The 27,672-nt window shown below is 39.4% G+C and overlaps 1 protein-coding gene and 1 non-coding gene across 2 annotated transcripts in view; both read right to left on the bottom strand.

Moving 5' to 3' along the window:
* The window catches only part of PTPRF (protein tyrosine phosphatase receptor type F), a 183,784-nt gene that overhangs the window by 107,400 nt on the left and 48,712 nt on the right, over window positions 1–27,672 (bottom strand). The gene's annotated exons all lie outside the window — the stretch shown is intronic.
* On the bottom strand, window positions 13,433–13,539 carry LOC132416753 (U6 spliceosomal RNA). Its single transcript, XR_009517709.1, has one exon. It is a non-coding gene; the product is annotated as a U6 spliceosomal RNA (small nuclear RNA).

Below are 27,672 nucleotides of genomic sequence, written 5' to 3'. Positions count from 1 at the left end.
CAAGTTTGGTGCATGGAGATTCCTGGCTCTCGTGGCTCCCCATAGGGTCCAGCAATGGGCAGAGAGCCTTGGGGCCAACCCAGGACAGTCCAGGGCTTTGTGGCATGAAACTCTCCACCCTCTCCTGTCCAGAAAATGTGTACAGATTGTGGCAATGAAGGGTTTGTTATAGCAGACCGTGCCCGTGGGAAAAGAGCTTGGCAAACATGGCATTTCTCCTGGGGAAGGGAGACCAAAGTGGACAGAGTGGTGCCCAGGAAAACGAGGGAGTGGGAGACACAGGACAGCAGTCCCCGGCCGAAGGACCAGCTTCCGGCTCAGCTCCTGGTGGATCCCAGGACCCGTGGGTTTGCCTCCGTAGCAGTCACACATTCCTCAGCTCCAGGGCATCAGCACAGGTTTTGGTAACCACCGAGGGTCCCCTTCGGGCCAGCGGGGGTCGGGGGAGAGGTCCTGGAGGAGACTGTCCTGAAGAGCCAGGATGGGACTGGCAGGCACGTCTGTGAGCAAAGCTTCAGGGATGCAGGCGAGGATGGGGTGGGAAGGGAGGAGGGGGAAGTGGTCTGGGCTTGAGCCGGAAGAAACTCCTGGGCACAAGCAAATAGCACACCCATTTCTCTGCTAAAGACCAGAGGCATCTATTGAGCAGGAGAGGGCGGGAGATGAACCGAGGCCTTTCTGGGGGTGCTAGGGGACCGGCCAGCAGGTGGTGACCTCCATCTGGCTAAGGATGCAGGGGGTGGGGGGCGGTGTTTCCTTGCTGCTTTTGAGAGAGAGGAGAGGGGAGGCTGGAGTCACCACGGAGAGAGGGAGAGAGAGCAAGGAAGAAAGGTTGGGGAGAGGGGAGGGATGTGCAGCTGCTGTGCGCAGGACTTGGTGGAAGGAGCCTGAGGGGAGCGCTGGACTCCCCTGTCATCTCACAAAGCCTCAGAAAAATCCACACGTTATCTAGTGCTGCCTTTGGAGCTGGAATTCTGTTTATCTGGGATGCAGCCGCATGCGGGGACTGGCCTCAAGGGTGTCAGGGGAGAGCCAGCACAGCCCTGGGTGGCCCACTCATATGCAAGCGACATGATAAGCCAGTGAAATCCAGAGAAGGTTCAAATGAAGGCGTGAGAGAGGCCTCTGTGCTCGGATTCCAAATGAAGACCTCCTGTTTCGGCTCCTCCCTTTTCCAGGACAAACATGACTCCATGCAGCCCTAGAGAGTGTGGTTAGTGGGAAGAATGGCTTCAGGACTCAGAAGGCTCCCTCCAGCAGGAGGAAGAGGGAGGGCTTTGCTGCTTTGGAGACCGATCCTGCCTGCTGGGTCCTGGAACTGAACCTGCCCTGCCTGGGGGATATTTCAGGGCACATGTGCCTGGGGAAAAGGGGGCTGGGGAGCCCATAGTGTCTGCCTTGAATTTGATCCTAGGCTCATGAAGTATGAGCCCTTCAGAGCTACAGGGCCTTCAGAAAAAAATTGAGGGACTTGGTGAGACCCCAGGAAAAGCAGTGGGCTTGAGCGGATGATACAGGCCATGGTGGAGTGGAGGAGGGGCCCTCTCTCCAAGGTTATGTGAGTCTATCACTGCCAGGACTCTCATCTCCAGGGCTGGCCTTTCAGGAAGCAGGAATGTCTAGATGTGATGCTTGTGAGGGGAGCAGGTGGAGAAATCTGAATTATATAGCTGCTGTTGGGACCCCAGGGCAAAGCCCTCTTACATCTTGCCTGACTTGGGTATAGCCCACTGGACTTTCATGTAAGTGAATAACCTGTTTATGATGATCTGAACCTGGACCCTAACTCTGTGTTACAGGACAGCAAAGTGTGCAGTGCCCTCAAAACAGTGTGGGCCTGGGAGGGCTCCAGATGAAGAGCTAGCTCCTCAACACATGAAATCGAACTAGCAGTTCTACTAACCTGGTCTTCCGGTCTGGATCACAGAGACACAAAATGATTTGATTGGGGCCATTTGGCCCTTCTCCAGTGGAGCATTACTCTGGGACAAGGGTTCCCAGAGTATGAAAGAGCCATCTGAAGCTACTGTCTTCAAAAGGTAGCTTTGTGTATAGCAGGTGCAAGGTTCCCGGGACTCCTCTACTGCCTGTGCTGAGCACAAGGACAGCACCCCAGGAAACAGCTGCTAACCAGAAGACAGAATGAATAGACTAAGGGAGAGAGATGCAAAAGCACTGGCTGCAAAAAATAAAAGAATGCAAGAAAAGCCATCCTGTGATACGGGGGCAATTGTTGCATTTGTCCCAGTAGCATGTTTCTTTCTTCCTGTTGGTGACACCTGTTATTCCTTCGGGGGATATCTCCTGAACTGCGAGACTTCTTGGTGTGAAGGTCACGGTGTCCTGCCCACCTGACTTCACCCCGACCCTCAGGGGGAGGTGTGCCACCCAGGCCTGGCCAGTCAGAACGCCCCATTCCCTAGGACACAGAGATCAGGCCAGAGGAGGCATCTGATCTATGCTGGACCAATCACCAGTTGTCTGGGCCCTGCAAACATACAGATGCTGAGAGAAACAAAGGCTTTTTCTTTGGTGTTGCTAAACTGAGAATATGTGAATTTGGAACTGTCGGCACCTATCTCCCCTGGCAACATGGAGGAAATCCATCTAGAGCCGGAGAGGAGATCAATACACAGAGGGAAGCAGAGGGAGCCCTGGTGGCATCGAGGGGGGCGCTGGGTCCACTAGGCACGATGCTAGAGCTGCCCGTGGCCTTTCCCCTGGAGTGAGCCTATGAATCCACATCTCCCTTTCCTTTTTTTTTTCTTTTTTTTTTGCGGTATGCGGGCCTTTCACTGTTGTGGCCTCTCCCGTTGCGGAGCACAGGCTCCGGACACGCAGGCTCAGCGGCCATGGCTCACGGGCCCAGCCGCTCCGCTGCATGTGGGATCTTCCCGGACCAGGGCACGAACCCGTGTCCCCTGCATCGGCAGGCGGACCCCCAACGACTGCGCCACCAGGGAAGCCCTCCCCTTGCTTTTTTTGTTTCACTTCTTTCTCTTTTTTCGTTTCCTTTTACTTCTTTTTTTTTTCTTATCTTTATCTTTTTGCTGAAGCTAGTTTGAGATGGATTGTAACTGAAAGAGTCCTGACTTCTATAAATAGCATGAATTCATTAATTCATTCATCAAACATTTATTTGAGTGCCTATCATATACCAAGAAGTGACTTATATCCCAGAGCTACAAGTATAAACAAGTGGATTTGATCCCTGCCCTCAGAGAGCTTACTGTTTTCTGAAAGAGGCAGAATGAAAAGAATCCCACAGGGCTTCCCTGGTGGTGCAGTGGTTGAGAGTCTGCCTGCCGATGCAGCAGACACAGGTTCGTGCCCCGGTCCGGGAAGATCCCACATGCTGCGGAGAGGCTAGACCCGTGAGCCATGGCTGCTGAGCCTGTGCGTCTGCAGCCTGTGCTCCGCAACGGGAAAGGCCACAACAGTGAGAGGCCCGCATACCGCAAAAAAAAAAAAAAGAAGAATCCCACAATCAATTATTTTATATACTAATTCTAAGAAGCACCATGAAGAAACACCTGTAGAATGAAGCTCTGTGAGGGCAGGGTCATCTCTATCGCTCACTGACGTATCCCCAGGCACACAGGGGATGCTCAAAAATACTCATCGAAAAAAATGAACAAAAGACGAAGTTCCAGACATAACAGAGGGGAGGTGCGAGGGTCAGGGAGGGTTTTTCTAGGAAGCAATATTTAAGCTGAGATCTAAAGAACAGGGAGACCTAAATGGGAAGAAAATCTAAAAAAGAGGGGATATATGTATACGTATAACTGATTCACTTTGCTGTACAGCAGAAACAAACACAACATTGTAAAGCAACTATTACTCTAATAAAAATTAAAAAAAAAAAAAAAAAGAACAGGGAGGAGTTGGCCAGACCATAAGAGCAGAGGGGCAGAAACCAGGGCCCAGACACCTGGTGATTGGTCCAGCGTAGATCAGATGCCTCCTCTGGCCTGATCTCTGTGTCCTAGGGAATGGGGCATTCTGACTGGCCAGGCCTGGGTGGCCAATGGTGAGAGTGGCGGGTGCGGAGGGAGCCGGCCTAACTGAAGGAGTAAGAGGAAGCAGCGTGGCTGGTGTGTAGGGTACACGGTAGGTATGTAGTGGGAGACGAGGCTGGGGAGGGGGGTGCCTCACCAGAGGCTGCAGTAGCTACATTCAGGATCTGGGTCACAGTCCCAGGGCAGTGGGAAGCTCGTGTTCAGAGCAGTGAACAGGGCAGTCAGGGTCCTCAGCGCAAGGGTCTTAAATGGAAGTGAGAATGAAAAGTGAGTAGGGGCCGAGTGAAAGCAGGGTGTTGCCTTCACCCTGGTGAGAGATGAGAGATGATGGAAAAGAGGGCACAGCCAAGAGATACTTACAATCATTACCCTCAAATGAACGGAAGTAATATTCACATACTCAACGGGAAATGACCTGAGCTGAAAAATGATTGGGTAAATAAATCAATGAGTTCCATGGAAAATTAACAAAAGAATTATATACCAGGACATATCCTAGCCATGCAAAAATTCTTTTCCTACCATGAAGGAAAAATATTGCACAGATCCACAGATTAAATCAGGTTACAAAGGGGGAAGTTTTAGGTTGGTCTTAGGCTTTGCCTCAGTATTTCTAAGTGCTAGACAATAGGGAGCAATGATTACAGTTTTGGGTGAAAAAGATGGTGATGCAAGAATTCCGTACTCAACAAATTGTCATTCATGTGCGAAAACAACAGAAATACATTCTAGATATACAGAGAAGGATGTAGAAAATGTATCACGTGTGTGTTCTCCCTAAGTAAACAACCTGAAGACATATTTCAGCTGCTCAGGAGATGAATTAAAATAAAGAACTTGAAAATGGGAACACTGTCATATAAAAGGTTTGGTTGCAAGCATTTAAAATGAACTAAATATATCACAAGACTTGAACAAAAACAACAAAATATATATGGTTGAAATGCAAGCTGGATTTATAAACACACAGTACATTTTAAAAGACAGGGAAATGAGAGAACAGAGGGCAAGACAGGTAAGGACACACTAAAATCTTCATCTGACATAAAGTAAGGGAGTGGGAGATATTGATTGTTCTTTACTTTCCTAATCAGAGAAATAGAGGTTTAGGAATCTAGTTGGTAAATATAAAAGTCAATCACCAGTAAAATGAAAAACAGGATTACTACCTTTTAAATCGTGGGAGGTGACAAAAGAAAATAGAAGATGCTACATAGCAAAGAGCAGAAAGTAAAGGATTCCTAAGTAATAGAGATGCAATGTGAAAAACGATTGTAAAAAAGAATCTGATACTAAGATTTCAAATGACTTCAATAAAAAAGGGGTGAGGAGTGGAGTGCAGTTAATGATCTTATCTTATTTGGAGGAAATTTATTAGCTGATCTGATTCTTGACATTAATAGGAAAATTTGTTTCAATATTTAACAAAATATACAAGGACAACCACTAGAAGTGTAGAAACAGAATGCAGATCTTCCAGACCACAAAAGGAACAAAGACATGCTATCAAGCCTCAAAAGGCATGAAGAGAAAAAGGAAATCAGAAAAAATGATCAACAGAAAATACAGACCAAAATAGTAGGCGTAAGACCAAATACATCAGTAGTCACAGTAAACCCTTATTTGCACGTATATGATGGGTTCCCCAGGAAAGAAATGATAATCAACTATAAAACTATTAAAATCAAGAAAAATGTTCAGGAAGGATGCCAGCAATAAGACCAAGATACCAAAATCAATAGCTCTACTATTTGTCCGTAGTAATCAATTAACGACAACAACTTCGAAATATCTAGGAATAAACTTAAAACAATGTGTGCAAGATAAGAAAATGACAAGCTATCCAATAGAAAAATAAGCAAAGGTTATGAACAGTCAGTTCACAGAAAAATAAAAATGGTCGGTAGACATAAAAACAAGTTCAACCTCACTAGTAATCAGAGATATGGAAATTGAAACAATATTAATATCAAAAGTGAAAAATGATCCTTAATATTTAGTGATGGTGATGAAGTGGGGAAACACATTCTCATAGGAATAAAAATCTGTAACATGTTTTTGTAGGGCAATTTGGGAGTGCTTTAAATTTAAATGCATGTGTCTTTTGACCCAGCAATTCTTCTTTCAAGAATCTATTTTACAGAAATATCTACACTCATGCCAAGATACTCATTGCAGAATTATTTATAATAATAAAAAAGGAGGGAAACAAATATCTAAAAGTAGAGGAAAGATCAATTAAATTACAATACATCCATATGTAAGAGAGGGCGAAGCAGCTGCCCTGCTTCTCTGCTTAGGTGATTTTAACATTTCGCCTTGAAAAAAATCTTCTCCATTCAGGGAAGGATAGCTTTCGTGGTATCCATTATTTATGGCAGCGTACGTTAGACAGGCACCCCTTGCCCTGAGAGAATGGTGAAATGAAGCTTTCTGTGGCTTCATCAAAGCGGGATTCTTACAGATGCCCTTGCTATGGAGGTTTGGTCTTTGAGGAGAAGGTAAACTGATTTACATGAGAAGCACAGGTCCTCTGAGGAGGGGATGGCAGTTGTAGCCTCTCTTCTGACATTGGAAGTTAAGGAGCCCTGACAGGTAGAACACTAATGCCCTGATGTAGGTCTGCTGGTAAGAAGAACACAGTGGTTTCCAGTGGCGAAATCACCATGAAGGAAGAGGGAATCTGGGCTCAAAAAAAGTATCTAAGAGATCATAGGGAAAGCTGTGCTTTTAGGTCAGAGCACCTAGGCATGGTAATGTTTTGGGGAAACTAGAGTTAAGTTGCAACTCTACTAAGAAAGACCCAGGCCAACAAGGTCAGCATCAGAGTAGAAGAGCATGCGTTGGGTTGTGGGGGCCAGGTTCAACAGGAACCCATATAGAGTCAATTGAAGAAAAAATACTGGTGGCTCAAGGGGGTCAAGTTGACCCCTTCCATGGAATGTCATTGGTGTTTATGGCCCTCTATAGCAACCTGACCTCATCTCCAATTACTGCTCCCTTCCTCACTCTGCTTCAGACACAGAAGCCTCTTTGTTGTTCCCCAAACACGCTAGCAGGCTGTTGCCAAGCCTTTGCTCTCACTTTGCCTAGAAAGCTCTTTTCTCATATTGCCTCACTGCTCGCACGTCTGTTCAAACATTACCTTTTGAGTGAGGTCTTCTTTGTTCACCCTCTGAAAAACTGCAAACCTCTTTTCCTTCCACATGCTAGCACTCCCTATTGCCTTTCTCGCTTAATTTTTCTCCACATCACTTATCACTTTACTTATTTTTTTTATTGTTCATTTCTAATCCACCTCCTCCCACCCTCATTAGAATGTAAGTTTCACGAAAGCAAGTCTTTTGTATGTTTGGTTCACTGATTTATCCCCAGGACCTGGAATAGTGCCTGACACATAGCAAGTGCCCTATGAATATTTGATGAAAGAATAAATATGTACTCATAGAAAAACCTTTAAATACATAAGTAAAAAAAAGCAAATTGCCAAATAACATGTATAGTATATCATTCATGTAAAAATAATATATGTGTGTTTCTGTGTGTGTGTGTGAATAAAGAAAAAATATCAAACTATATGGAGAGGAAAATGGGATGGGGGTAATTAAAGTGATTAATTTTTTTTTTTTTTTTTTTTTTTGTGCGGTACGCGGGCCTCTCACTGTTGTGGCCTCTCCCGTTGCAGAGCACAGGCTCCGGACGCGCAGGCTCAGCGGCCATGGCTCACGGGCCCAGCCGCTCCGCGGAATGTGGGATCTTCCCGGACCGGGGCACGAACCCGTGTCCCCTGCATCGGCAGGTGGACTCTCAACCACTGTGCCACCAGGGAAGCCCAATGAATAACTTTTATAACTAACATTAAGATGGTAACAATTTAAGAACAAGGTCCAGACTTTTGGTGTTGGCAGCATAGTTTACATCAGATTTGTTCTCTTGAAGATAAAAATAATAAACTCTGGTCAAAATATTTTTTAAATGACTTGAAGCTACTGGAGAATGACCAAAAAAAGGAAGAAACTTGAGAGAATTCAATTCTTGAAAGAATAGAACATGCTAGGTGAGATCCATGTTTATATGGTTTCTCCTCAGAGAGTACGTCCCAGTTCTTGCAAAGTGTAAGGATAGAGAACAAATAGAAAGCTGTAGCCTGATGAGTCAGAGGACAGGATTTAGGGCTGTCAGAGCAGCAGGAACTTGAGGAGGGAAAACGAGGAAGGAAGGAACTACAGAAGGTGGAACACCAAATCTGTACATAAATTTTCCTCAAATCCTTGGCTGACTCCTAAACTACATGAGTGGAGAGACTCCAAAAAAATTAAGGGAAAATACCTTCTAGAAGCCTGAAACAGCTGAGCAGAGACTTCCATAGCTCTCCACTTCAAGGGAAGCAGTGCTTGGAGTTTGAGCGTCATCATGTTAGGGGGAGCTTTGTAAACACCACAGGCTTTCCACTGAAATTCCAGAAGGACAATGACTGGGACCAAGGAATTCTCCCTAGGAATAAGGCCAAAAAAAAAAAAAAAAAAAAGACTTATAATAAAGCATAAAACCAAGCTTCCACAAGCCCAAGGTGATGTACCAGTAACTTAACTGCCCACTAGAACAAAACTCAACCTTCTTCTGAGGAAGATAACAGAATCCAGAATCTCCACAATGTTTTACCTACGATACCCAGTATACAATAAAAAATTATTAGACATATGAAGAAACAGGAAAATGTGACTCTTAGTAGAGAAAAAAAAAATAAGCAATAGGAACAAACCCTCAGATAGCCCAATGTTGGAATTAACAGACAAGATAACTGATAAATATGTTAAAGCACTCACAGGAAAAGGTAAAAATAATGTGGTAAATGGAGAATTTCAGTAGAGGTACAAAAACTGTAAAGTAACAAAACAAAAACCACAACTCTGTGAATGTGAATTAAATTGTACACTTTAACTGGGTGAAGTGTATGTTATGTATACTACTGTTACACATATTTTAAAACGTCAGTGGAAATCCTTGAACTGAAAAATATACTAAATGAAATAAAATACTCATTGAATAAGATTAAAAGCAGACTGGGAAAATGGAAGAATAAGATCCTCCAAAAATTCATTCCTCCATAAAAACAACAAAAGAGTTGGAAAACGATTGACAGGATTAACATATGCAGAACTCTGGAAATTAACCAAGAGCTTGGAGTAACCTGGGGAATGTGTATTCAAGAAAAACGGTTGAATCTCAGTGAAAGCAGTAAGTTTTGTCACATTTAAACTTGCTCTAGTCTCATCTCCCACTCTCCAGCTGGATCTCTTCCAAAGACTTGTTCTCAAAGAAGTGTCCTTGTTTGGCCTGTCCCTAAAAGACCCCAATTACAAGGTTAGTTTGAAGCAAGCTCATATACACAGCCTCCTCCTGAGGGGAAGGAGGGGGTGTTTGTTGAAAATAATTACAGGCAAATGTTTTAACTTCATGGCTACCTGAAGCAATGAATAACAGCTGGGGGTAGAAGAGACTAACCAAAAAGCTTAAAAGGAAAATCTAGGGAATGAGATGATCATGGGTTCTTGAAAAGCTCTGTCATATTCCTGGGGATCTACAAGGCCACATACATGTGTAGAGCTGTGCAGAAAGCCAGAAGACTGGAGAAAGCCCCAAGCTCTCACTTATGGCTGACCTTGAGGGCCTGTGTAAATAGGAAGTAAAGGCTTAGGTGGAGTAGTAAACTGCCTGACTGAGTGTTGAAGGTGCATCCCAACACACACACAGAACCCCTTGGCAATGACTTATTCATTCCAGTTTTTAAGGAAATCTCTCTCTGTCCAATCATTTGTTGACCACCAAGCTAACCAAGCAAAAACCTCATTGGCCACACACAATAAAGAATATACACTTTAAAGAATTAGTTCAGAGAAGTCACTAAAAACAAACATAAACAAACAAAACCCCACACAGCTACAAGTAACAATAAACACTATTGGGGGGGGCAATGATTTCCAAGTTACCACATAACAGTATTTAAAATGTCCAGTTTTAGTGAAAAATTATTATTGTTTTTTTCCTGTGAATACAAAAAAGTATTCACAGGAAAAAGGGAATTAATAAAAACTGTCCCTGAAGAAGCCCAGATGTTGAACCTTCTAGACCAAGACTTAAAATTGACTATTTTAAATATATTCAAAGCACTGAAGGAAACCATGTCTAAAGAACTAAAGGAGATTATGAAAATGATGTATCACCATTTAAAGAATATCAACAAAGAGACAATAATAAAAAATAATCAAACAGAAATTCTGGAGTAAAAAAATATAATTAGAATGGAAAAATCATGAGAGGTTTTCAACAGCAAATTTGAGCTGGCAGAGGAAATAATCAGTGAACGTAAAGATAGCTTCAAATTATAAAAGCAAAAACTGACAATTAGAAGATCAGAAAAGAAATGGGAGAATTAAACAACACTATAAACCAAGTTGACCTGACAGACATCTATAGAATATTCTACTCAACAACAACAAAATGCACATCCTTCTCAAGTGCACATGAATTATTCCCCAGAATAGACCATATGTTAGGCAATAAAACAAGGCTTAATAAATTTAAAAGGACTGAACTCATACAATGTATGTTCTCCAGGCACAATGAAATAAAATTAGAAATAACTGAAGGAAATGTGGAAATTCACAAATATGTGGAAGTTAAACAACACACTCTCAAACATGCAAGAGGTAAAGAAGAAATCACAAGGGAAATTAGAAATTACTTTGAGAGGAATGAAAACAAAAACACAACATATCAAAACTTATGGGATGCAGGAAAACAGTGCTCAGAGGGAAATAATGTAAAGATGTACATTCAAAAAGAAGAATGATTGCAAATCAATAACCCAGCTTTTCACCTTAAGAAACTAGAAAAAGAGAAAATTAAACCCAAAGCAAATAGAATAAAAGAAATAATAAAGATTAAATCAGAAATAAACAAAATACAGAATAAGAAATCAATAGAGGGACTTCCCTGGTGGTGCAGTGGTTAAGAACCTGCCTTCCAATCCAGGGGACACAGGTGTGATCCCTGGTCAGGGAACTAGATCCCACATGCATGTTGCAACTAAGAGTTCACATGCCACAACTAAGGAGCATATGTGCCACAACTAAGGAGCCAGCGAGCCGCAACTAAGAAGCCTGCTGGCTGCAACTAAGGAGCACACATGCTGCAACTAAGACCCAGCACAACTAAAAAATAATAATAATAAAAAAGAAATCAATAGAGAAAATCAACAAAACCAAAAATTAAATTGGTTTTTTAAAAAGAAGAACAAAATTTACAAATCTTTAGCTAGACATGACAAGAAAAAAGGAGAGAAGACTCAGATTATTAAAGCTAGGAATAAAAGTGGGGATATTACTGTTGACATATAAATAAAAAGGATTATAAGAGAATACTATAAACAATTATTTCAACAATTAGATAATGTAGATTAAGTGTGCAAATTTGTAGAAAGGCTCAAACTACTGAAACTGACTCAAGAAGAAATAGTCCCAATAGATACATAATAAGTAAAGAGAGTGAATTAGTAATTAAAAAAAAAACAAAACTGTCCATGCGTAAAAGCCCAGGCCCAGATGGCTTCATTAGTGAATTCTACCAAACATTTAAAGAATTAATCCCAATTTTTCACAAACTCTTCCAAAAACTAAAAGGAAACAGTTTTCAACTCATTCCATGAGACAAGTACTACCCTAATACCAAAATCAGACAAAAATACCACAAGAAAACTACAGACTAATATGTCTTATGGAGATAGATACAAGAATCCTCAACAAAATAATAACAATCTGATCAAGCAACATATAAAAAGAATTATACAGTTGACCAAGTGGGAATTTATCCCAGGAATGCAAGGTTAATTTAACAGCTAAAAAATCAATTGATGTAATACACCATATAAATTGAATAAAAAACAAAAACTACATGATCATCTCAATAGGCACACACACACACACACACACACAAACATCTGACAAACTCCAACTCCTTTTCATGATAGATACTAACCAAACTAGGACTATAAGAGAATTTCTTCAACATTATATGAGGCATCTATGAAAAACCCACAGTTAACATCACACTTAATGATGAAAGACTAGATGCTTTCCCTCTAAAATCAGAAACAAGACAAGGATGTCTGCTCTTGTCACTTTATTCAACATTGTACTAGAGATACTAGCCAGAGCAGTTGGGCAAGAAAAGAAATAAAAGCCATCAAGATGGTTAAGGTAAAAGTAAAACTATCTTTATTTGTAGATGAAATAATATTATATACAGAAAATCCTAAAGAATCCACTAAAAACTATTAGAACTAATAAATGGGTTAAGCAAGTGTGCGGGATTCAAGATCAAAATACAAGATCCAGAGACAAAATCAACTGTATTTCTGTATAGCAATGAACTCTAAAAATGAAACTGAGAAAACAATTTTATTCATGATAGCATCAAAATGAATGCAATATTTAGGTATAAATTTACTGAAATATGTGTAAGACTTCTACATTGAAGACTGAAAAACACTGTTGAAAGAAATTAAAGGAGATCTAGATAAATAGAAAAACATCCTATTTTCATGGTTTGGAAGACAATATTGTTAAGCTGGCAATAGTATCCAAATTGGTCTGGAGATTTAATGGAATCCCTATCAAAATTCCAACTACTCTTTTGTAGTGATTGATAAGATGATCCTAAAATTAAAAAAAAAATAATTAATTAATTAATTTTTAGCTGCATTGGGTCTTCATTGCTGTGTGCAGGCTTTCTCTAGCTGCAGTGAGCAGGGGCTACTCTTCATTGTGGTGCGTAGGCTTCTCATTGTGGTGGCTTCTCTTGTTGCGGAGCATGGGCTCTAGACACGTGGGCTTCAGTAGTTGTGGATCACGGGCTCTAGAACACAGGCTCAGTAGTTGTGGCACACAGGCTTAGTTGCTCCGCAGCATGTGGGGTCTTCCTGAACCTGGGCTCGAAACAGTGTCCCCTGCATTAGCAGGCGGATTCCTTTTTTTTTTTCTTTCAGCTTCATGTTTTAATTAAGGGAGCATATTCATTGTAGAGAATATATTGACTATTGTAAATGTGACTCCTCATTACAGCCTTAAAATTTTGTCAGGTGGATTCTTAACCACTGCGCCACCAGGGAAGTCCTGATGATCCTAAAATTAATATGGATACCTAAAAGACCCCGAATAGCCAAAACAATCTTGAAAAGGAAGAACAAAGTTGGAGGATTCACACTTCCCAATTTCAAAACTTACTACAAAGTTTCAGTAATTAAGACATCAAGACAGTGTGGTACTGGCATGAAGATAGCCATATAGATCAATGGAATAGAATTAAGAGTCTATGGTCAGTTGATTTTTTTTTTTTTTTGCAGTACGCAGGGCAAAAATATGGAATGCTTCATGAATTTGCGTGTCACCCTTGTGCAGGGGCCATGCTAATCTTCTCTGTATTGTTCCAATTTTAGTATATGTGCTGCCAAAGCGAGCACTGGTTAGTTGATTTTTTTTTTTTTTGCTGTACGTGGGCCTCTCACTGTTGTGGCCCCTCCCGTTCGGAGCACAGGCCCCGGACGCGCAGGCTCAGCAGCCATGGCTCAGGTGCCCAGCTGCTCCGCGGCACGTGGGATCTTCCTGGACGGAGGCATGAACCCGTGTCCCCTGCATCGGCAGGCGGACTCTCAACCACTGCGCCACCAGGGAAGCCCATGGTCAGTTGATTTTTAACAAGGATGCCAAGACCATTCAATGGGAGAAAGAAGAGTCTTTTCAACAAATGGTGGTGGGACAGTTGATTATCCACAAGTGAAAGAATGAATTGGACTCATACCTCACACCATATAAAAAAATTAACTCAAAATGGATCTAAGAGCTTAATATAACAGCTAAAATTATAAAACTCTTAAAAGAAAACATAGAAGTAAATCTTTATGACCTTGGATTAGGCAATGGTTTGCTAAATATGACAATTAAAGCACAAGCAACCAAAGAAAAAATAGATAAATGGGACTTCATTGAAATTAAAAACTTCTGCACAAAGAACATTATCAAGAAAATGAAAAGACAACCTACAGAACAGGAGAAAATATTTGTAAATCATATATCTGAAAAAGGGCTTTTAGCTAGAATACATGAAAAAAACTCTTACAACTCAATAATAAAAAAAAAGACAAATAATCCAACTCAAAAATTGGGTTATTTTTTAACCCAACAACCCAAAGGATCTGAATAGATATTTCTCCAAAGAAGACCTAGAAATGGCCAATAAGTACATGAAAAGATGCCTCCTGATATCATTACTCATCAGGGAAATGCAAATCAAGACTACAATGACATATCACTTTACAGTCACTAGGATGGCTATAATAATTTTATTTTTATCTTTTAAAAAAATTTATTTATTTTTGGCTGCATTAGGTCTCCATTGCTGTGTGGAGGCTTTCTCTAGTTGCGGCGAGCAGAGGCTACTCTTCATTGCAGTGCGCAGGCTTCTCATTGCAGTGGCTTCTCTTATTGCGGACCACAGGCTCTAGGTGTGTGGGCTTCAGTTGTTGCAGCATGCAGGCTCAGTAGTTGTGGCACGTGGGCCCTGGAGCACGCCGGCCTCAGTAATTGCAGCGCATGGGCTCAGTAGCTGCAGTGCGCAGGCTCTAGGGCATGCAGGCTCAGTAGTTGTGGCTCATGGGCTTGGTTGCTCCATGGCATGTGGGATCTTCACAGAGCAGGGATCGAACCCATGTTCCCTGCATTGGCAGGCAGATTCTTAACCACTGCACCACGAGGGGAGTCCCTAGGATGGCTATAATAATTTTTAAAGGACAATAACAAATGTTGGCACAGCTGCAGAGAAATTGGAACCCTCATGCAATGCTGATCTGAACATAAAATTGTGTAACTGCCATGGAAAACAGTTTGGCAATTCATTAAAAAGTTAAACAGAGTTACCATATGACCCAGCAATTCCACTCCTAGGTAAATACCTAAGAGAAATGAAAACATATGTCCACATAAAAATGTATATATGAATGTTCATAGCAGCATCATTCATAATAGCTAAAAAGTGGGAACAACCCAAATGTTCATCAACTAATAAATGGAACAAAATATGGTAAATCCACATAATGTAATATTATTTAGGCACAAAAAAGGAATGAATTACTGATTCATATTACAACATGGATGAACCTTGAAAAAATATGATTAAGTAAAAGAAGCCAGGCACAAAAAGCCAAATATTTTATGATTCTATTTATATAAAATGTCAAAAATTGGCATATTTATAGAGACAGAGAGTAAATTAGTTGCCAGAGATGGGGGAAAGGGAAAATAAAAAGTGACTGCTAACAGCAATGGGATTTCTTCTTAAGGTGATGAAAACATTCTGGAATTAGATCATGACGGTGATCGCACAACTTTTTGAATACACTGAAAAAAAACAACCCAATAACTGTACACTCTAAAAAGGTGAACTTTATGGTATGTAAATACATCTCAAATACAAATAAGAAGGCTGGGCAAAACAGAATCAAATATTAGGGGACTTGAAGACAGGTCAATATATATAATCTAGACTGAAGCACAGAGGAAAAAAAGGTTTAAAAAAAAGAGAGAAAGAACAACTTATCTATAACATGTGAGATGATAGCAACAAGATAATACCCATATAATTGGAGTTTCATAATGAGAAGAGAAATAGCATGGAAGAGAAAACACATTTAAATTCTTTTTTTTTTTTTTTTGTGGCCACAGAAGCAGCATGCCAGATCTTAGTTCCCTGACCAGGGATCTAACCCATGCCCCCTGCTGTGGAAGTGAGGAGTCTTAACCACTGGACCACCAGGGAAGTCCCTGAATTCTAATTAGAGAAGTTTTGCCTTAAAATGTCTTAAATTTGATTAAAAATAAATAGGAACACCCAATCTGGGAAGGTCACAAATTCCCAAAATGGATAAATACAAAGAAAATCACACCTACATATATCATAGTCAAACTGCTGAAGAACAAAAAAATCTTAAAGCATCCAGAAAAAAAGGACACAGGGGAACAATTATAAGAATGTCAGCTGACTTCTTATCAGAAACAATAAAAGTCCAGAAGACATGAAATGATATTTGTAAAATGCTGGAAGAAAAAAGATTGTCAAAGTGGAATTTTATATTGAGTGAAATATATATTTAAAAGGATGGTGAAATAAAGACACTTTCAGATAAGCAAAAGTTGAAAGAATTCATGGTCTACAAACTAACTACAAGAAGTACTAAAGGAAGATCTTCAGGTGGAAAGAAAGTTTTATCAGATGGAAAATTGGATCTCCAGGGAGGAATAAAGAGTACTGGAAAGGGAATATATATGCTTAAAAATAAAAAAATTATTTTTATTTTAAAAATTCTTTAAAATTCAGTTGTCTGTTTAAAGCAAATGGTAACAATGTATTGTGGGGTTTATAAAATATTGTTCTTATGAAATATAGCACAGAAGATAGGATGAGGTATAAATGGAATTATATCATTGTATACTATCCTATGTATGATGTGATGTAATATTAATTGAGCATAGATTATGGTAAGGTATGGATGAATACTGTAATCCCTAGAGAAACCACTGAATAATAACATAAAGAAGTATAGGTAAAAAGCCAAAAGACTCCAAAGAAGATATATGAACGGCCAATAGGCACATGAGAAGATCTCAACATCTTTAACCATCAGGAAAAGGCAAATCAAAACCCTACTGAGGAAACTTGCTCAAGTCTTTTAGATAGCCTTATCCACCAGAGGGCAGATAGCAGAAGCAAGAAGACCTACAATCTTGCAGCCTGTGGAACAAAAACCACATTTACAGAAAGACAGACAAGATGAAATGGCAGAGGGCTATGTACCAGATGAAGGAACAAGATAAAACCCCAGAAAAACAACTAAATGAAGTGGAGATAGGCAACCTTCCAGAAAAAGAATACAGAATAATGATAGTGAAGATGATCCAGGACCTAGGAAAAAGAATGGAAGCAAAGATCGAGAAGATCCAAGAAATGTTTAACAAAGACCTAGAAGAATTAAAGAACAAAAAAACAGAGATGAACAATACAATAACTAAAATGAAAACTACACTAGAAGGAATCAATAGCAGACTAACTGAGGCAGAAGAACGGATAAGTGACCTGGAAGATAGAATGGTGGAATTCCCTGCTGCGGAACAGAATAAAGAAAAAAGAATGAAAAGAAATGAAGACAGCCTAAGAGAACTCTGGGACAACATTAAACATAATAACACTCGCATTATAGGGGTCCCAGAAGGAAAAGAGAGAGAGAAAGGACCCGAGAAAATATTTGAAGAGATTATAGTCGAAAACTTCCCTAACATGGGAAAGGAAAGAGCCCCCCAAGTCCACGAAGCACAGAGAGTCCCATACAGGATAAACCCAAGGAGAAACACGCCGAGACACATAGTAATCAAACTGACAAAAATTAAAGACAAAGAAAAATTACTAAAAGCAACAAGGGAAAAAAGACAAATAACATACAAGGGAACTCCCATAAAGTTAACAGCTGATTTCTCAGCAGAAACTCTACAAGCCAGAAGGGAGTGGCATGACATATTTAAAGTGATGAAAGGGAAGAATCTACAACCAAGATTACTCTACCCAACCAGGATCTCATTCGGATTAGATGGAGAAATCAAAAGCTTTACAGATAAGCAAAAGCTAAGAGAATTCAGCACCACCAAACCAGCTCTACAACAAATGCTAAAGGAACTTCTCTAAGTGGGAAACACAAGAGAAGAAAAGGACCTATAAAAACAAACCGAAAACAACTAAGAAAATGGTCATAGGAACATACATATCGATAATTACCTTAAACATGAATGGATTAAATGCTCCAACCAAAAGACACAGGCTTGTTGAATGGAAACAAAAACAAGACCCATCTATATGCTGTCTACAAGAGACCCACTTTAGACCTAGGGACACATACAGACTGAAAGTGAGGGGATGGAAAAAGATATTCCATGCAAATGGAAATCAAAAGAAAGCTGGAGTAGCAATACTCATATCAGATAAAATGGACTTTCAAATAAAGAATGTTACAAGAGACAAAGAAGGACACTACATAATGATCAAGGGATCAAGAAGAAGATATAACAATTATAAATATATATGCACCCAACATAAGAGCATCTCAATACATAAGGCAACTGCTAACAGCTATAAAAGAGGAAATTGACAGTAACATAATAATAGTGGGGGACTTTAACACCTCATTTACACCAATTGACAGATCATCCAAACAGAAAATTAATAAGGAAACACAAGCTTTAAATGACACAATAGACCAGATAGATTTAATTGATATTTACAGGACATTCCATCCAAAAACAACAGATTACACTTTCTTCTCAAGTGCGCATGGAACATTCTCCAGGATAGATCACATCTTGGGTCACAAATCAAGTCTCAGTAAATTTAAGAAAATTGAAATCATATCAAGCATCTTTTCTGACCCCAACGCTTTGCGATTAGAAGTGAATTACAGGGAAAAAAACGTAAAAAACAAAAAACGTAAAAAATGTAAAAACGTAAAAAACAAACATATGGAGGCTAATCAAAACGTTAGTAAATAACCAAGAGATCACTGAAGAAATCAAAGAGGAAATAAAAAAATACCTAGAGCCAAATGACAATGAAAACACGATGATCCAATACCTGTGGGATGCAGCGAAAGGAGTTCTAAGAGGGAAGTGCATAGCTATACAAGCCTACCTCAAGAAACAAGAAAAATCTCAAATAAGCAATTAAACTTACACCTAAAGGAACTAGAGAAAGAAGAACAAACAAAACCCAAAGTTAGCAGAAGGAAAGAAATCATAAAGATCAGAGCAGAAATAAATGAAATAGAAATAAAGAAAACAACAGCAAAGATCAATACAACTAAAAGCTGGCTCTTTGAGAAGATAAACAAAATTGAAAAACCATTAGCCAGACTCATCAAGAAAAAGACGGAGAGGAGTCAAATCAATAAAATTCGAAATGAAAAAGGAGAAGTTACAACAGACACCGCAGAAATACAAAGCATCCTAAGCGACTACTACAAGCAACTCTATGCCAATAAAATGGACAACCTGGAAGAAATGGACAAATTCTTAGAAAGGTATAATTTTCCAAGACTGAACCAGGAAGAAATACAAAATGTGAACGGACCAATCACAAGTAATGAAACTGAAACTGTGATTAAAAATATTCCAACAAACAAAAGTCCAGGACCAGATGGCTTCACAGGTGAATTCTATCAAACTAAATTAGAGAAGAGCTAACACTCATCCTTCTCAAACTCTTCCAAAAAATTGCAGAGGGAGTAATACTCCCAAACTCATTCTATTGAGGCCACCATCACCCTGATACCAAAACCAGACAAAGATGCTACAAAAAAAAAGAATTACAGAACAATATCACTGATGAATATAGACTCAAAAATCCTCAACAAAATACTAGCAAACAGAATCCAACAACACATTAAAAGGGTGATACACCATAATCAAGTGGGATTTATCCCAGGGATGCAAGGATTTTTCAATATATGCAAATCAATCAATGTGATACACCATATTAACCAGTTGAAGAATAAAAACCATATGATTATCTCAATAGATACAGAGAAAGCTTTTGACAAAATTCAACACCCAGTTATGACAAAAACTGTGTAGAAAGTGGGCATAGAGGGAACCTACCTCAACATAATAACAGCCATATACGACAAACGCACAGCAAACATCATTCTCAATGGTGAAAAACTGAAAGCATTTTCTCTAAGATCAGGAGCAAGACAAGAATGTCCAGTCTCACCACTCTTATTCAACATTTTTGTAAGTCCTACTTACAGTTTTGTAAGTCCTAGGAACAGAAATCAGAGAACAAAAAGAAATAAAGGGAATACAAACTGGAAAAGAAGAAGCAAAACTGTCACTGTTTGCAGATGACATGATACTATACATATAGAATCCTAAAGATGCCATCAGAAAACTACTAGAGCTAATCAATGAATTTGGTAAAGTTGCAGGATACAAAATTAATGCACAGAAATCTCTTGCATTCCTGTACACTAATGATGAAAAATCGAAAGAGAAAGTAAGGAAACACTCCCATTTACCATTGCAATAAAAAGAATAAAATACCTAGGAATAAACCTACCTAGGGAGACAAAAGACCTGTATGCAGAAAACTATAAGTCACTAATGAAAGAAATTAAAGATGATACCAACAGATGGAGAGATATACCATGTTCTTGGATTGGAAGAATCAATATTGTGAAAATGACTAGACTACCCAAAGCATTCTACAGATTCAATGCAATCCCTATCAAAATAGACATTTCTCCAAATAAATAGACATTTCTCCAAAGAAGACATACATATGCCAAGAAGCACATGAAAAGCTGCTCAACATCACTAATTATTAGAGAAATGCAAATCAAAACTACAATGAGGTTTTGTAGTTAGAATGCTCAGTTAGAATTGGCATCATCAGAAAATCTACAAACAACAAATGCTGGAGAGGCTTTGGAGAAAAGGGAACTCTCTTGCACTGTTGGTGGGTATGTAAATGGACACAGCCACTATGGAGAACAGTATGGAGGTTCCTTAAAAAACTAAAAATAGAATTACCATATGACCTAGCAATCCCTCTACTGGGCATATACCCAGAGAAAACCATAATTCAAAAAGACACATGCACCGCAATGTTCATTGAAGCACTATTTACAATAGCCAGGTCATGGAAGCAACCTAAATGCCCAGCAACAGACGAATGGATAAAGAAGATGAGGTACATATATACAATGGAATATTACTCAGGCATAGAATGGAATGAAATTGGGTCATTTGTAGAGATGTGGATGGATCTAGAGACTGTCATACAGAGTGAAGTAAGTTAGAAAGAGAAAAACAAATATCGTATATTAACGCATATATGTGGAATCTAGAAAACTGGTACAGATGAACTGGTTTGCAGGGCAGAAATAGAGACACAGATGTAGAGGACAAACGTATGGACACAAGGGGGGAAAGGGCGGGGGTGGTGGTGGTGCTGTGATGAATTGGGAGATTGGGATCGACATATATACACTAATATGCATTAAATGAATAACTAATGAGAACCTGCTCTATAAAAAAATAAATTAAAATAAAATTTAAAAAACCCCATTGAGATACCATTTCACACTCACTAGGAAGGGTATAAGAAAAAAAACCCAGATAATAAGAAATATCGGTGAGGATGTGGAAAACTGGAACCCTTATACATTGCAGGTGAAGTAAAATGGGTCACTTTGGAAAACAATCTGGCAGTTTTTGAATAAACAATGGGTTATCATATGACCTAATACTTAAAGTCCTAGGTATATGCCCAAGAGAAATGAAAACATATATACATACAAAAACGTATACACAAATGTTCATAGCAGTATTATTCATTATAGCCCCAAAGTGGAAACAACTTAGTGTCCATCAACTGAGGAATGGATACATAAAATCTGGCTTATCCATACAATGGAATATTATTTCACCATAAAAAAAATAATGAAGTACTGGGCTTCCCTGGTGGCACAGTGGTTAAGAATCCGCCTGCCAATGCAGGGGACACGGGTTCGAGTCGTGGTCCAGGAAGATCCCACATGCCATGGAGCAACTAAGCCTGTGTGCCACAACTACAGAGCCTGTGCTCTAGAGCCCACAGGCCACAACTACTGAGCCCGTGTGCCACAACTACTGAAGCCTGCACACCTAGAGCCCATGCTATGCAACAAGAGAAGCCACCGCAATGAGAAGCCTGCACACTGCAACGAAGAGTAGCCCCTGCTCGCCGCAACTAGAGAAAGCCCGCATGTAGCAATGAAGATCCAACACAGCCAAAAATAAATAAATAAATAAGAGGGTTAACATAAATTATATACATAAAAAAAAGACGGAACTTAAAAAAAAAAAAGAATGAAGTACTGATCCTTGCTACAACGTGGACGAATCTTGAAAACATTATGCTAAGTGAAAGAAGCCAGACACCCAGAGCCACAAACTGTATGATTCCATTTATATGAAATGTCCAGTACAGGCAATTCTAGAGACAGAAAGTAGTTTAGTTGTTGACTAGGGCTAGAAGAGGGCTGGCAGCAGAGGGAAGGAGCTAAATGGTATGTGGGTTTTTTGGGGGGAATAATGAAAATGTTCTAAAATTTTTTGTGGTGATGGTTGCACAACTCTGTGAATATTCTAAAAACCATTGAATTGTATACAATTGATCTTTGAACAACACAAGGGTTAGGGACACTAGTTCCTGCAGAGTCAAAAATCCACACAGAGATTTACATTTGGTCCTCTGTATCCATGGTTCCACACCCGTGGATTCAACCAACCAGGGATCATGAAAAATCTGCATATAAGTGGACCTGCAAAGTTCAAACCCGTGTCATTCAAGGGTCAACTGTACTTTAAATAGGTGAATTGTATGACATGTGAATTACATATCAATAAAACTCTATTTTTAAAAATACCAATGAAGAAGATAAAAATGGAATACTAAAAATACTTGATTAATCCAAAAGAAGGCAGAAAAGAAAGAACAAAGGAACAAAGAACACAGGGAATACATAGAAAACAAATAACAGTATGTTTAACTAAAACCCAACCATATCATAATTATATTAACTTTAAATGGACTAAATATCCTTATTAAAAGGTAGAAATTGGCAGACTAGATATAAAAAAGCAGGACCTTTTAATTTTTCTTGAACTTTGTTCTGGGATGCAACTAAGTTACTTTTAAACAGTTTGGTCCTTGCAACTCTTGCTTTTATGATTCATTGGCTGGCTCTGCAGCCATGCTCAGCCCAAGGCTAATTTTCCCCTGCTCCTGTGGCATTCTACACAATGCTTGAGTACTCTGCCCAATGCCTGGTGAATTTAGAGTTTTCCCATCTGGCCTTGTGTGTGAGTGCCAGGCACTGCTCCCTCTAATCCTTTTGGATGGTTCTTTCTCCAGCCTCGGGAAGTTTCCTCACACACATGTACTGACCAGTGTATCTGCTGAATACTGGAGTGGGATCCTCTGTAAATCTTCAGGGTTCTCTCTCTGTGCAGCTCTCCACTCTTTTGTAGTCTGTCGTATAAACTCTAGCTGCCTTGTCTCCAGACTCTCAGTTCCATCCTCTCAACACAGGACATCTCTAGGTTCTGCCAAAGTTCCCCCTACTTATCCTATGGCCTAGAAACTCTTTCAAGGCAGTAAGTTTGGGAAATCATAGGATTTACCTCATTTGTTTCCCATTCTCAAGGATCACTTTTTTTTTTGTCTTTTTTAAAAAAATATTTATTTTATTTGGCTGCACTAGGTCTTAGTTGTGGCACGTGGGATCTTTCAGTTGTGGCATGTGGGATTTTTAGTTGTGGCATGCAAATTCTTAGTTGCAGCATGTGGGATCTAGTTCCCTGACCAGGGATCGAACCTGGGCCCCCTGCATTGGGAGTATGGAGTCTTAGCCACTGGACCACCAGGGAAGTCCAGGATCACTGTTCTTTTTTGCCTGATGTACAGTGTATTGAAAACTTGTTTCATGTGTTTTGCCTGTTTCAGGTGAGGGGGTAAATCTGATCCCTGGTACTCTATCTTGGCTGGAGGTATAAGAAAGTTGGTGTGGCCATTTTAATATAAGAAAATGTAAACTTTAAGACAAGGAGTATTATCAGAGATAAAGATGTCACTTCTTAATGATAAGAGGATCTACTTTTCAGGAGAGATGGTGCTGAAATCTCCAATAATTGTGAATTTGACCACTTCTCCTGATAGTTCTGTCAATTTTTACTTTATGTATTTTGAAGCTCTATTGTTAGGTGCTATTATGGACTAAATGTTGTGTCTCCCCAAAATTTATGTGTTGAAGCCTTAATTCCCAAAGTGTTGGTATTTGGAGGTAGGGCATTTTGGTAATTAGGTTTAAATGAGGTCATGAGTGTGGGGCCCCCATGATGGGATTCGTGTTTTTATAACAAGAGGAAGAAACTAGAACTCTCTCTCTACCATGTGAGGATATAGCGAGACGGTTGGCTGTCTACTAGCCAGGAAGAGGGCTCTATTACTGTGATCTTGAACTTCCCAGCCACCAGAACTGTGAGAAATAAAGGCCTATTGTTTAAACCACCCAATCTGTGGTATTTTGCTATGGCAGCCCAAGTTGACTGATACAGGTACATATACATATTTCAAATTGTTGTGTCCTCTCAGTAATTGATAAAACAAGTGCAGTAAAAATAGTAAGGATACAGGAAATTTGAATGTTGTCAACCAATTTGACCTAATTGACATTTATATAACATTGATACAACTCCAGAGTACACTTTCTTTTCAAGCGCACAAGGAACATATATCAAGGTAGACCATATGCTGGGCATTAAGACAAGTCTCAATGAATTTCAAAGGACCGAAACCATACAGAATATGTTCTGTGATCACCATGGAATTAAATTAGAAACAAATAAAAATAAATTTTAAAAAACTACAAAATCCCCAAACATTTGGATATTAAAGAACACCCTTTAAAGCCAGAAGTCAATAAGAAATTACAAGGGATATTCAAAAATACTTTGAACTGAATGATAATGAACTTATACCAAAATTTGGGGGATGCAGCTAAAACAACACTTTGAAGGAAATTTATAGCTTTAAATGCTAATATTAGAAAAGAACAAAGTGTTAAAATCAATTATGTATGCTTCCACCTTAAAATGCTAAAAAAGAAGAGCAAATTAAACTCAAAGGAAGGAGGATAAAGGAGATAATAGAGATAAGAGTGGAAACAAATGAAAGAGAAACAGACAAATACAGAAAATCAATAAATCCAAAAATCAATAAAAAGAACAAATTATTGATACATGCAATAAAATGGATTGGCTCAAAAGTATGTTAAGTGAAAGAAGCCAGATCAAAAGAGTAGGATTCCATATATCTGGGGTTCTAGACAGTGGCCCATTGATCAAATCTAGCCCAGTGCCCGTTTTTGTATAACCTTGAATTAAGAATGGTTTTTACATTTTTAGAGGGCTGTAAAGGAGAAGGAGGAGAAGCAGTAGTGACAGAAATTGTATGTGCCCTGCAAAGCCTGAAATGTTTACTATCTGTCCCTTTATAGAAAAGTTTTCCAATGTTTGATTGAGACAAACTAAGCTATGGCAATAGAAATGAGAGTGGTATTTACCTTTTGGGTAAGATGGGAGGATGACTGGAACAGAGCACGAGCAAACGCTCTTGTGTAATGGAAATGTTTACTATTTTGATTGTGATGATTACTTGGATGTATATTCTTGTCAAAACTCATTAAAATCTGAGCATTTTATTGTACATAAATTTTTACCTTATTTGAAGAACCAGGAGATCTTCTTCCCCCACGAGTTGCATTCACTGATTAAAATAAAAAAGCATCTTTAAAAATATATTTAACTTCCCGCCTCATCTCTTTCCTTCTAAGTGGGATTGATATTTTGAATAAAGAGCTTTGTTCAGAGATCTTCTTTGATATTTTTAGCTTGGCTGAGAGTTAATCAGATAAAAAAATTGTTTATAGAGCTTTAGAAGTTATTGTTCCCTTGGGAATATGCTTCCCAAGTAACAATTTAACATAAATGAAAATATAAATTTATGCTATGAAAACTGCAACAGATGTTCTCTTTCTAATGTTTGCCTGTCTATATGTGATTGGGGCTGAGCAGTGTATTCTCTCCACTTACACGAAAAAACATGAGGCAAATTATTTTGCAACATCTTCTGTTTTCCATCCATTGGTATGAATTTAGCTGATAGAAAGTTGTCTTGGTCTTTCTTTTCTTTACTTTTATTTTTTTTGAATTTTATTTTTTAATACAGCAGGTTCATATTAGTTATCTATTTTATACGTATTAGTGTATATATGTCAATACCAATCTCCCAATTCATCCCACCACCCACCACCGACCCACACCCCCGCTTTCCCCCCTTGGTGTCCATACGTTTGTTCTCTACATCTGTGTCTCTATTTCTGCCTTGCAAACCGGTTCATCTGTATCATTTTTCTAGATTCCACATATATGCGTTAATATACAATATTTGTTTTTCTCTTTATGACTTACTTCACTCTGTATGACAGTCTCTAGGTCCATCCACCTCACTACAAATAACTCGATTTCGTTCCCTTTTATGGCTGAGTAATATTCCATTGTATATATGTACCACATCTTCTTTATGCATTCGTCTGTTGATGGGCATTTAGGTTGCTTCCATGTCCTGGCTGTTGTAAATAGCGCTCCAATGAACTTTGGGGTGCATGTGTCTTTTTGAATTATGGTTTTCTCTGGGTATATGCCCAGTAGTGGGATTGCTGGGTCGTATGGTAGTTCTATTTTTAGTTTTTTAAGGAACCTCCATACTGTTCTCCGTAGTGGCTGTATCAATTTACATTCCCACCAACAGTGCAAGAGGGTTCCCTTTTCTCCACACCCTCTCCGGCATTTTTTGTCTGTAGATTTTCTGAAGATGGCTATTCTGACCAGTGTGAGGCGATACCTCATTGTAGTTTTGATTTGCACTTCACTCCACTGGGTGGACTTCTGTGGTATAATTGTTTTCCAGTTTGTGAGTCACCCACCCAGCAGTTATGGGATTTGATTTTATTGTGATTGTGCCCCTCCTACCGTCTCATTGTGGCTTCTCCTTTGTCTTTGGATGTGGGGTACCTTTTTTGGTGAGTTCCAGTGTCTTCCTGTTGATGATTGTTCAGCAGTTAGTTGTGATTCCGGTGCTCTTGCAAGAGAGAGTGAGCGCACGTCCTTCTACTTCCCCTTGTGAACGAATCTCAGGTTGTCTTGGCCTTTAAACTGATGATAATCCTATTCCAGTATGATTTATAGTTTTGAGAGTCCAAGTTATGAATTCTTTCTTTGTTAAAATTTGTGATTTTTTAAAAATGCAAAATGTTGTTAACCTGCATTTGCTTATCTGTACACCAAAAGACCTAGCTCCTTTTTCCCTCTAATCAAATGATGAAATTGGATTGTTAGAAAAAACTTTGTTGGGCTTCCCTGGTGGCGCAGTCGTTAAGAATCTGTCTGCCAATGCAGGGCACACAGGTTTGAGCTCTGATCCGGGAAGATCCCACATGCTGTGGAGCAACTAAGCCCGTGCACCACAACTACTGAGCCTGCACTCTAGAGCCTGTGAACCGCAACTATTGAGCCCCTGTGCCACAACTACTGAAGCCCGCGTGCCTAGAGCCTGTGCTCCGCAACAAGAGAAGCCACTGCAATCAGAAGCCCACGCACCTCAGCGAAGAGTAGCCCCCGCTGCAACAACTAGAGAATGCCTGCACGCAACAGCGAAGACCCAATGCAGCCAAAAATAGATAAAATAAAATAAATAAATTTATTTTAAAAAGGGAGCAAGAGGGAAGAGATATGGGGATATATGTAAATGTATAACTGATTCACTTTGTTATAAAGCAGAAACTAACACACCATTGTAAAGCAATTATACCCCAATAAAGATGTTTAAAAATAAAATAAAAAAGGGAAAAGAACCAATAAACTTTGTTATATAGATTTTGGGTTTATTCATAAAGAAA

This window comes from Delphinus delphis, chromosome 1 (genome assembly GCF_949987515.2).
Source record: "Delphinus delphis chromosome 1, mDelDel1.2, whole genome shotgun sequence".
In the NCBI taxonomy this organism is placed as follows: domain Eukaryota; kingdom Metazoa; phylum Chordata; class Mammalia; order Artiodactyla; family Delphinidae; genus Delphinus; species Delphinus delphis.
Note: the sequence above shows the minus strand (reverse complement) of the source record. Positions and strands in the feature narration are given on the sequence as shown.